Source organism: Echinops telfairi, unplaced genomic scaffold (assembly GCF_000313985.2).
Source record: "Echinops telfairi isolate 266 unplaced genomic scaffold, ASM31398v2 ScPeMD7_2010;HRSCAF=2546, whole genome shotgun sequence".
NCBI classification, from domain to species: domain Eukaryota; kingdom Metazoa; phylum Chordata; class Mammalia; order Afrosoricida; family Tenrecidae; genus Echinops; species Echinops telfairi.
Window position 1 is genome coordinate 17056273 of NW_022105908.1, and position 12282 is coordinate 17068554.

Here is a 12282-nt window from a genome sequence, read left to right on the forward strand (position 1 = left end):
CTCGGCTTTCCTCCTGCAGTTGGCATCATTGCGTCTGTTTTGTGAGATGGAGGAGGACTTTGTGGATTGGTGTTGGACATATGGGTTAATGGGTTAATATTGGACTTGTTGGCTTGGGCAGCACTAGGTTGGGAATTTTTTTGATGTGCACTTACCCTTTATATAAAACTCTCTCTTATACATGAGTTTCTGTGGATTTGTTTCTTTAAAGTACCCAGACTAACACAGGGTCATTAAAGAATTTTTTGAATAACCCCAGAACAATCTGGATAACTGACTTATTCCCTCCTTGAAATATTGACCTTGTATACCACAAATTATTCATAGCCAGAGAGCCACTATGAGTCAGAATTGACTTGATGACAGTTGGTTTGTTTTATTTTTGGTTTTAAACTTCAAAATTATTTGCAACCTATAGACCGAGAAACACAAAGGGTCCAAAGCTATTTTGTAAAAACTCCCTGCAATAGTGATCTTTAAAGTAAAACAACAACAACAACAACAACAAAGTTACTAAAACACTCTTTAAATGTAAAACAAAGCAAAACAAACAAACAAAGCCCTCCCTGCAAATCAACAAGAACAAACACACAAAGAAAAGAGCGATTTGGAAAAGGACAGAAGATGACAATGAATAGAAGAGGCACTAACATTGGGCAAATCCGTGGTCATCAAAATCCTGAGTCATGGAGACTAGAAACACAATTACCTGGGTGTGCCTTCAGCCCATCTAGCTGCCATGAATTTAACAGGATGCCTGGTGTTGCAGGGTTTGAGGAGAGAGGTCTTTCCATGCCCTGTGGGTGGCAGTATAAATAGGTACAATCCTTTTTGACAATCAAGTTGGCAATTCTTTTCAAATTGTGAAATTGTACAATATGCTTTTCCTTTGATCCGACAATCCTGCCTTAAGGAATGTGTTAGTCTAGGTTGTCTAGAGAAACAAATTCATAGACATTCATGTGTGGATAAGAAAGAGCTTTATATCAAAGAGTAACTGTATATTAAGAAAACATCCCAGCCCAGTCCTGATCAAGTCCATAAGTCATATGTTAGCCCATATGTCTGATACCAGTCCATAAATTCCTCATCAGACTCATGCAACACATGCAATGGTAGATCACAGGGTGGAAAATCTTGTGGATCCAGTGGTGGTGGAAACATCTCAGCACTGGTATGGGTCTCCACATGGCTCCTCCAGCTCCAGGGCTTTGGATCCATCAGCATAGTTCCATGTGGTTTGTCATCCGGAAGACAAAGCATGGAGATTGTGTGTCCTGCCTCCAGGGAGGAAGAACAGAGCTCCCAGAATCCTCAGGAGAAGGCCACGCCCACGCAGAGGCCTCATTGACTATGGCTTGATTGACAGGCTCGACTCCATTCTTTCGATCAAGTTGACAGTAGGTTATGTAACTGCCACAAGAAATTATTCCAATAGGAATTTCTGTTCCAGTGTGCTAAGATCTCTGCATAAGGTTTTCATCTCAGCATTGCGTGTGCTATTGACAAATTGGTAATAACTCCAATTTCTGTCAAAAGAGGACAATGAAGATATGTACTTTCATACTATGGAAAACGGACCAACAGTTAAGATCAGTGAGGTGGACATACCTGTGGGGTCTCCCTGGAAAGAGGATGTTGAATGGAAAAAGACAAATGTAGAATGAGAGGTAGAGGTAGAATGATTATGTAGTGAAACATGGCCTCTTGCCTTGACTCTTGGGGAAAATGTTTTGAAAGATTGCCCCCCACCCCCCCACCTATGCCCCACCCCCACTCCCAAAACCCTGAGGTGTTACCTTTACCCTGATTTTCTTTCCCAGAGGATTTGCTATTTTCACCCAGGTTGACTGGTGTTTCCTAGGTAAACTATAAACAACCGTGGTTTGATACTTTCTGTCTGGTCTTGGGCACTTCACTCTGCCCAAGGTGACTGACACGCACCTTGCTGGGATTGGTTAATAGTCTGTGCAAATACAGAGAACCTACTCAAAGAAGCCAAAAACCAAACTCACTGTCATCCACTAGATTCTGCCTCCTAGCAGCCTACAGAACAGAACAGAGCTGTCCCTGCTGGATTCCGAGGCTAGAAATCTTTACCAGAGGAGAAAGCCTCCTCTTTACTCTGAGGAGCCACTGGTGGTTTCAAACTGCTGACCTTGTGGTTAGCAACCCCACCTGTCATCTGCTGCCCAGTGAGATGTGTAGTCTACTAAGAGGAAATTGGTCAGTAGCCCTCTTGGAAGGGCTGTGCTTTGAAATTGACAAGAAGTTCTGGGTTTTGCATGAATTCTGTTCCTAAATCTCTGTTAAGTCAAGTCTGAGCAGTAAGGTATGGTTTGTATCTCACATCAGTTAGTCAACGGTGTGCCTTAGTACATATTGTGTACCTTTCCATGCATGAAAAACATCAAAGAACAGGCTCCAGACACACTAAAATATTTTGAACATACTAATCATAATTTTTAATGTACATCCTAACATGGTGCCCATTGTTTATTCTGAACCATGGTTTGGATCTTGAATTCCAAACGTACTAGGAATTGTTTTGTACTAACTATGGGGAGCGTCCACGAGTTGGATGCTTGAAACCCAGAGACTGCTGTAGCCAGCACCACAGAGGTGCTTGATACAGGAAAAACCGAGAGAAGAAACAGAAGGAAGCATAGGAGAGAGAGGAAACGGGCAAGGAACCTTCTAAAAGAGCTGCGACACGGGCCAAGGGCTTTAACTCTGAAGATGGCGAGAGTCTCCGATGGGGTGCGTGGCGGAGCTGGAAACAAAAACAGCTGGGCCAAGAGGAGCTTGTCGTGAGGGTGCTGCGAAGCTTACGGGGTGGGTGGAACTGAGACAGCTGTCATGTTCCAAAAAAGGGAAACTGTCCGCACACTTCCTGATCCTGACCCTGAGTTGAAACAAGCCACTTAACTGTAAGCATGATCTGTTCATTGCAACAGATTGTCAGTCTTTTGTGTCTGACCCCTTTTGCCCAACCTCGTGCTTGTGAAATTCATCTATAGTGCTCTGTGTAGCCGTGGATGATTCATTTCTATTGAAATACAGTACTCCACGATATAAACACCCATGATTTATTTATGGATGGACCTTGGGGGTGTCCAAGTTTCTGTTATTTGGGTACTGCTGCTTTAGCACTTCGATTCTTTTTAAAATATTTTCAATTGGATCGAAATTGTAGGACTCTCAGAGGAAGAGATGGGACCATGTGTCTTACCTCTTTGTCTCTTGTCATGTGTGGTGCCAGGAGTTTCCTGGGTGCCTGGTCATGCTTTGGCGCTATGCCAGAAAGTGAGAGTCTCCATTGTTTAATGCAGGCCTGGGTCCCAAGGCTGGCATGGATGTCTCAGAGATGGGAACTTCAGCATTGGGGTGCTCATAAGTATTGATGAACAGGACTAGATGCCCATGCTGGAGGGTGGGGATGGGAAAAATAACTTCTGTGACTCAGCACCCCAACTAGATGTCACCTGTGCTGATATATACACCAGTTGGAAACTGTATCCGGCTGCAAGTAGTGGCGACTTGGAAAAGAGTGACTTATTTTATTTTTGCAGATCACAAAAGCCAGGGACTCCTAGAGCAGATGTCACCAGGAGCCCACCCTCTTGCAGAGTTTCTGCTCTGCCATCCTCAAGGTCACAGAAAGACTACTGAAGTGCCAGCCGTCACGTCTGTATTCCACCAAGGGAACAGAGGAGGAAGAAGATATACAGGATACACATGGGCCTTTTATGGGTTTTTTTTTTTTTGGAGCCTTTCTGGAAGTCTTTTCCAACAACCTCTGTTTATATCTCACTATCAATTCCAGCTTGTCAGGGAAGCTAGTCAATGCCAGCTGTGGACCTGACTGCCTTAAATAAAATCCAAGCTATTTCACTCAGAGAGAAAGGCAGAATAGATGGTGGGCAGGCAGCAAGAACTCCTGCTCAACATTCAATCCTGGTTCTCTTTTACTGTGTTCGAGATACCAAAAAGCAAACTTACTGCCACTGACTCATAGCGATTGAGGTAGTTAGTTGATTGCGCCAACCTGGCTGATAAACACAGGTGGGGTTAATTGAAGGGCGGAGGGATAAATGGCTCAGTGAGTCTCGCCTTTCTAGTTCTCGGGTCTCTTGCTTTCTGATGGTTGGACCAGGGTGTAGCTGCCTTAGCTAGTTCCCTGCTTCAGCTTGCAAGGCTCACTTCCTGCGAGACATCCCTGAGGAGAAGCCACATGGACCTACCCCGATGCAGCCCTGGGTGCTGGAGCAGATGTGTGGAGATCCCTGCCAGCGCTGAGATGTTTACACATTCACTGACTTGGCTTTCCCCCTGCAGTCGGCATCATTGCATGTGTTTTGTAAGATGGAGGAGGACTTTGTGGATTGGTGTTGGACATATGGACTTGTGGGCTTGGGCAGCACTGGGTTGGGATGTTTTCTTGATGTGCACTTACCCTTTATCTCAAACTCTCTCTTATGCATGAGTTTCTGTGGATTTGTTTCTCTAAAGCACCCAGACTAACACAGCAATCCTATAGAACAGGGGAGAACTACCCCTGTGGGTTCCCAAGTGTAACTCTTCACTTGGTCTCAGCCAAAAGGCCAAGAAGCAATGGGACCAAGACTCCTTATAGGAGTAGAAAGTCTAATCTCTGGGATATAAAAAGGCAAAAGCCAAACCCACTGCCATGAGGTCAATCCCGACCCAGTGACTGGATAGGCAGAGAACTGCTCCTTAGCAAGATTGAGATGGTAAGTCTTCACCAGAGCAGGCTGCCTTAACTTTCTCTTGTAAAGTGGTTGGTGGATTTGAACCACCGCCCTTGTAGTTAGCTGTCCAATGCTTAACCCACGGTGTTGCCTTGACTTCTTACCAAGGAACAAACCCACTGACATTGAGTAGATTCCAACCAGAGTGACTGTATGTGGGATTTCTGAGATTGTAAACCTTTAAGGGAGTGGACAGCCTCACCTTTCGCCCTGGAAGCAGATAGTGGGGTTGAGCCATTGACCTTGTGGTTAGCATCCTGATGGCCTACTTTTAACAATGGATAAAAGCAAGCAAGCATCATTTCTGAAACAAAATGCTTTAAAGAGGGGTTTCGCTGGTATTACTAGTTCTTCTCTTCCTTTAGAGATGTACAACATACTTTTGGGAAAGGATACACAGTAATTCAATTTCCATCTACAGAGGAATGAACCAGGACCCAAACCTCACCTCAGGTACACAAAGAAACTCAAGATGGATCAAAGACCTATACGTAAAACTCAGGGTTATAAAGATCACCGATGAGAAAATAGGAACAAACATAAGGATGCTATTGCTGGGCAAAGGACATTATATTCATATATTGCTGGGCATTATATTCATCAAATATAATGAAGGAAACACACACATACACAGCTGATGGCAAAATAGATGGCCGGGACCTTCTTAAAATAAGACACTTACCTGTATCAAAAAACTTCATCAAAAGAATAAAAAGAGAACTCATGAGGTGGGGGAAAGAAAAATCTTTGACAATGACACAATGGGCAAGGGACTGATCTCTAAAATCTATAGAAAACTGCAACCCTCAGTAAGAAAAAGACAGATAATCCAACTGAGAAGTGGGCAAAGGACCCGAACAGACGGTCCACCAAAGATAACTTCTAAATGGCCCACAAACATATGAAGAAGTGCTCGTATGAAGAAGTGCTCATGGCCACCAGCTTCTGAGATGCAAGCCAACGCAAAGTTAAGATACCACCTCACCTCAATCATGACCGCCAATTAAAACAAACAGACAGACAATAACCAATGCTGGGAAAGGGTGTGGAGAGGTAGGAACTTTCATACACGACTCACCAAGCCAAGCTCACTGTCATCAAGTTGATTCCAACTCATCGTGACCTTACAGGACAAGGTAGAACTGCTCCTATGGGTTTCTGAGACTGTAACTCTTTACAGGAGTAAAGCTGTACCTCATCTTCCCCCCGAGAAGCAGCCGGTGGTTACAAAGGGCTGGCCTTTCAGCTGGCAGCCCCACATGTAACCACTGCACCACGAGGGCTTACTACTTCTTCCACTTCTCGTGGGACTCAGGGAGTTGGTGCTGACTGGATGGTAGTGAGTTTGCTTGTTTGTTTGGGTGGGACCCCAAATATGTACAACCACTCCAGAAACGCTATGGCCCACTAAAAACAACTGGGAATAAGAATTCCACGTGACTCAGTTACCCCTTGCTGGGTATAGATCCTAAAGAAATAGCCTGAACAGACATATGCACACCCAGATGCATCCCAGCACTGTTCACAATAGCAAAAAGGTGGAAACAACCCTAAGGTCCATCAGTAGAAGAACAGGTGAAGAAACTCTGGTGTGTGCGCACATTGGAAGACTACGCATCCCTGAAAACCATGACGAAACCACGAAATACCTCATGACATGGATGGGCCCGGGGCATATTATTTGTCAGTGAAATTATTTCACCTAAGAATCTTATTCTTCAGTGAAATTCATCAATCACAAAAGGATACATGTTATATGAGACTTCTGTGATTAGGGGGTAAAAATCAAGATACAGACTTCAATACCAAAGGGAACAGACTGGAGATTTTGTGTGTGGGAGGGCTGCAGAAGGATAAATGAAGGAAGTCAAAGCAATGGGGCTAAACTGTTAGCAGGTGTTAAGTTGGAAGACAGAGGGAGAATAGAAATCAGAGTGGGTAAAGAGTCAACAATTGGGGTGGGGATTAAGAGTTTAAACGATTGAATAAAATATCGATGATCTGAAGTGTAAACCTCCACTTAATTTACAATAATATATGTGTATGTATGTATATGTGTGTGAGGTAGTTAGTTTATTGTGCCAACCTGGCCAATAAACACATGTGGGGTTAATTGAAGGGCAGAGAGATAAATGGCTCAGTGAGCCTCGCCTTTCTAGTTATCGGGTCTCTTGCTTTCTGATGGCTGGACTAGGGTGCAGCTGCCTTAGCCAGTTCCCTGCTTTAGCTGGCAAGGCTCACTTTCTGCAAGACATCCCTGAAGGAAGCCACATGGACCTACCCTGATGCAGTCCTGGGTGCTGGAGCAGCCGTGTGGAGGCCCCTGCCAATGCTGAGATGCTTACACATTCACTGACTCGGCTTTCCTCCTGTAGTCAGCATCTTTGAGTCTGTTTTGTGAGATGGAGGAGGACTTTGTAAGATTGGTGTTGGACATATGGGTTAATGTTGGACTTGTGGGCTTGGGCAGCCCTGGGTTAGGATGTTCTCCTGATACACACTTAACCTTTATATAAAAGCCTCTCTTATACATGAGTTTCTGTGGATTTGTTTCTCTAAAGTACCCAAACTAACACTGTGTGTGTGTGTGTGTATATAATATATAATAGATGAAATTGTAGCCTACTAATCTCATGTGCTTTATAAGATAGAGATGGTTACATGACAATGTCAGGTGATCTCAAGCTTTGTGCAGACGTGTACGCATGGATCATAGGTAATTCCTTAAGAAACCAAATATTTAAATACTCTCAGATGAGTGTGTAGTTATTATCAAGTGCACTGATTGATTCATTGGGTGCAGTGATTTAATGAGAAAGTGCTTCTGGGGAAAGGGAGGAGTGAAGAGCAGAAAGGAGTAAGGAGCAGAAAGTGAATGGGGTAGAGGCACTGACAGCAAGGGCAAGTATTCAATGTAAGATTTCAAGAGAAGCCCTAGCCACAGCCTGATCCATCTGGGAGCTCTGGAAGGGTGAGATTGTTGGCTCCAGGCCAGGGAGTTGGCCTTTAGTAGAGGAGGTTTGGGCCCAAGGTGCTGGAGAAGGTTGCTGGTGCAGGCTGCTGGGGAAGAAGCCTGCAGAAGCTGGGGGAAGGGTGTGCCGATCCGACACAAGAATCCAGAGGGCATCTGGGCTGAGCATTAATGGTGTCCTGTTGCATCACCATCGTGTACCCAATTTACACCCACAACACCCCTGAGAGGTTGACCCTCTTTTCATACCCACTTTACAGATGCGGAAAGGGAAGCGCAAGGAAGAAGAGTCACTCGTTCAAGTGGGAGTCTAACCCAGCTCTCACCCAATTTGGGGCTACAGCTAAGTCCACAGGTGTGTTTGGAACACCTCCTGTGCACAAAGTCTTGAGCCCCAGTCTCCAGGTCCCCCTCCCGCAGGACGAGGCTCATCCCTGCGAGTGTGGCTTTGTGGGCATCTCCAGAAAGAGGCACCCAAGTGTAGCCAGAATGGGTGGGTTTGTAAACTCGGGGCCCTGAAGGAGTGCACTAACTGTAAAGCATTGGGGTGAGTTTAAGTAGAGGGAGGCCCAGGAGTAGATGGGCTGAAGCTGTCTGTGGTTTGACCCTCATCTTATCCAAGGTGGGACTGGATTCTCCTTGGGGTGAAGGAGGCGACTCGTTGGGCTGACACTGGAAGAGACTTGGGGCGGTAGTTATATAATGTCCTGTCAACTTGAAGAGTAGGGGTGACGTCTAGTCTTTCAATCAGGTCACAGCCTGATGGTGCCTCCTCTAAGGAGGATCCTGGGAAATTCCCCCCGTATCTCTATCTTCAACTTCTTGCTGGCAAGCCTCTCGGAGACCTGCCAGACAAGCCCTGTGATGTGGCCACCGCCATTTGGACCCACACAATTTTGCACCTACTGGCCTGTGATCTTCCTGCAGGCTGCATCATTGCATGTGGCTGCGTGAGTCTGAGAGGGATTTCTGGATGAGTATTGGACTTAAGGACTTCAGTTGTACTGGGCTGAGATGTTTTCTTGATATATAATGGCCTCTTGATATACAGCTCCTTCTTTTTCCCCCCCTGATAAATGAAGCAACTACCGAAGCTTTATTTGTTCAAAGTAACCAGTGCTATTTATACAACAACAAAATAACCCCAACCACTCCCCCAGTACTACTCCAAAAAAAACATATCAAACTTGATTTCCATTAGAATATAGTTATTCTTCTCACTAATAATTCAAAACAGAAACAAAAAAAACCCAAGACCCAAATTTTATGTATATATATATAAATATATATAAAAAGCAATGCAAACAATTATTGAGCTTCATGTTCCAGACAAGAATGCCACATTAGTCTCTCTTCATAAAATGCAATGACAATTTGAGGGCATTTCATGGTTGCCTCTTTTGCCAGCACCAAGTGTGCCTCGTGTGAATCTTTCCATGTCACGAGAAACATCAATTCCCCACTGCTGTCGGTAGCACCAATTATTCGTTCAGGACCAAGACCTCTGGCGAAGCCCCTTGGTTTGTCAGCAGCATCTCTTTGATTTGCTGTCGTCAGATTCACTGTCAGATGAAGACTTCCTTTTCGTACCATCTTTTTCTTCACCAGCTTTTTGAGAGTTGAGAAATGCTTCAATTAATTCCGGACCATCTAAATGTTCTTCGGGTTCCCAAGTATTATCAGCATCTGTAAATCCCTTCCATTTTAAGAAATAGTATACCTTCCCATTCACAACACACCCGTACTTTTTCTACCAGATTCTTCAGGTTCAGCCTCTTCGACTTTTTGACTCTTTCCATTCTGTTTCTTTCCCATTTTTTGCAATGGGGTTTTATTGGAGCCCATTTTTTATTGCAGACTGGAAGAACTGTTATTCACCGCCTCTGAGCTGCTCCGGGTCACGGGTCTGTTGTGGGCCCTGTGCACCTGCAGCTCGAGCCACATCCGAGGAGCTACAGCTCCTTCTTACACAGATATGAGTGTCTCTGGATTTGTTTCTCTAGTCAACCCGGCCAAACACACTTGGAGAACAGGAGGCAGTTGTCTTGTGCACCGTCACAGAGTTTAGGGTGTCCGGACCCCAGCTTTACTGGGAATTTGCCACGTGTGGCCTGGGGGCAAGTTGAGTTTCTTATAGCCTTAGATTCCTTCCTGAAAAAATGGGAGAAGATTCCACAGAGAGGCTGTAAGGGTTAAATGAGTTATAACTACCACCATCACCCCCGGCTCCCCCTCCCACCTCCTCCCCCTTTCCAGACCAGGAGGGGACTCCTAGATGCAGTGGTGCACCAGGTGGTACTAAGAGGGCTCCTGGAGACCTCTGTGAGGCTGGAGATGGGTTGCGCTACAGCTCCTGCCTGGGAGGAAGCCGGCTCCGTGTGGATTAAGTGAAACACAAGGAAGGTGCTCGTGGAGGCCAGTGTTGGCCTTGATTAAGCCCCACTGACAAGGCGTCCCAAGGGTACGGAACTGAAGGGACACGTTTGAGTTCTGAAGTCCAGGCTCTGAAGTCAGAAGGGTCCCATGCAGCCATTTTTGCCCCAAGCACTGGGCAACTGCTTAATGCTGGGACTTCTGAGAAATGGGGTGGAACAGAGACTCCCAGAATCCTGGGAATCTTGCATGCTTGTCTCTGTGCCAGCACAGTTCTAGGACTCTAGGCTCAGCAACTCCAGCAGACTTCCAAGAAGATGCAGAAGCACAGGCAGGCTCTGTTATTGCTCGAGGCCACACAGATTGTAAGTGACTCGAATGGATGCCCTGGGTGCTTGCCCACGGCACTGCTCTCGGTACCGTCGTGGTCTTGTTCAGCTTCAAGAGCAGATGGTCAAAACAACTGGGTGTGCTGGAGACTAACTGCTTCCAGAAACAGCTCTCTGCCCACAATGGATGTGAGATTGGCAGACAAGATTCCTAGCTCCCTGGAAGTAGTGATAATCCTGTTGGATCTGCATAGCAGGAGGGTCCAACAGTGCAGTATCGAGCTGTCCCTTGTCCATTCCTCGCTATTTCTGACTGTTGCACTCCAAACAGACCCTGGCACAGGAAGTCCTGACATCATCCTCTTGCCATCAGTGCACAAGCATCCTCTGCTCTCAGCCTACCTGGCAGCCTGGAAGCACTGACGTGTCCCGTGAAGTACAGTTTTATAAAGATGACGTGCGCATGCTTTCAAGGATCAGAAGTGATAAAGTGCCAAAATGAAAGGATTCTTTGTCTTACTTTTTTTTTTTTTAATCTCCCCTGAGATGGAACATTCTTATAAAGAATGACGAGGATGGGTGGATAAGTCTGTTTTGAAAACCTGCCTTCATGTGAAAGTGGAGGACATTGGACTTTGGGGGTAACCCCTGGCTTGGTGGGTGCCCAGTGGAAAGGGACCCAGAATCACCACATAGTTTGTACCTCGATACGCCTCCCTTCCCCCTTGCATTGATATGACAGGTTTTGATCTGTTGGGCAGGGATCTGTACTTGTAAGAATTGATCCAGTAAGTTTTCATCCGGGACCACTCCCCAGGCTCAGGGTACACAGAGCTCAATCGATTGGGAGATCAACTGTGCAGTGCAGCAAGTCATGGGTCTCAGCTCCGGTGGAAGTGTGCTCGCATAGACTCCTCATGTGGACAGGGTCTGGAGTGCTGTGTCCTTAGAAAGATTGTTGATGTTCTAATGCAATTGCCTTCTCCCCGAGGTTGAAAATGTTTTTCTTTTTTGTTTCTTTGGGTTTTTGTTTGTCTGCCTTTTGTTTGTTTGCCGGTTGGTCTGTTGCTGTTGTGGTTGGTCTTATGGGGTTTTGTTTTTGTCACAATACGACCACCGAATAAAGCAAGCAAGCAGTTGGAGTCTGAATTCCCGCTTAGCTCTAGCCCCAATCCATGAATTGTTACTTCTGATAACATGGCTCTGCTCGATACTCACCTTCATAAAGTGATCACTAAAGATAAGGCGCTACAGCAAAGTGTGGTGAAGAGAGCAGATGGTGCCCGGCTATCGGCTATCAATCGGAATAGTGTCTGGAGTTTTAAAGGCTTGTATTCAAACAAGCAGCCATCTAAGCAAGGAATCAACTAACTCCACACAGAAGAAACACACCAGCTTGTGTGATCCAAAGATGACAATAACAACATTTTAATATGGTAAAGGTAAAAGTATCAGAGCTAAAATTAAGAATACCCGATTGGTAGAAGGCTATGGAGGACAGTGGGAACACAAAATCCATCTGCAGAGTGTCTAGTCAGATGCAGCCTCTGGCAGATCCCCTCTGGCCACAGGCAAGGGTCTAGAACAGCTTTGCTAGCAGACAGAGATCTTTGTAACCGTGATTATACTGGATCGGAACTTGACCTCCCTGTTGACCCAACCTGAATTTGATCTAGGTGCAAGTATTTCTTGCTTGTACCATGACAAACATTTCATCCTTTCCTTTTAAAATATAGATGGTGGTCTTTTCTGTCTTACTCTTCATTTGTATTTTTATCTTTATATTATTATTATTTTATCCTCGCCATTTTATTGCGCTTTTGTTTTTTATCATTTC

The 12282-nt window shown here is 45.3% G+C and overlaps 1 pseudogene; it reads right to left on the reverse strand.

Moving 5' to 3' along the window:
• Window positions 1–9051: 9051 nt before the first annotated feature.
• LOC101640934 lies at window positions 9052–9588 on the reverse strand (annotated as a pseudogene).
• Between the last annotated feature and the right edge of the window lie 2694 nt (window positions 9589–12282).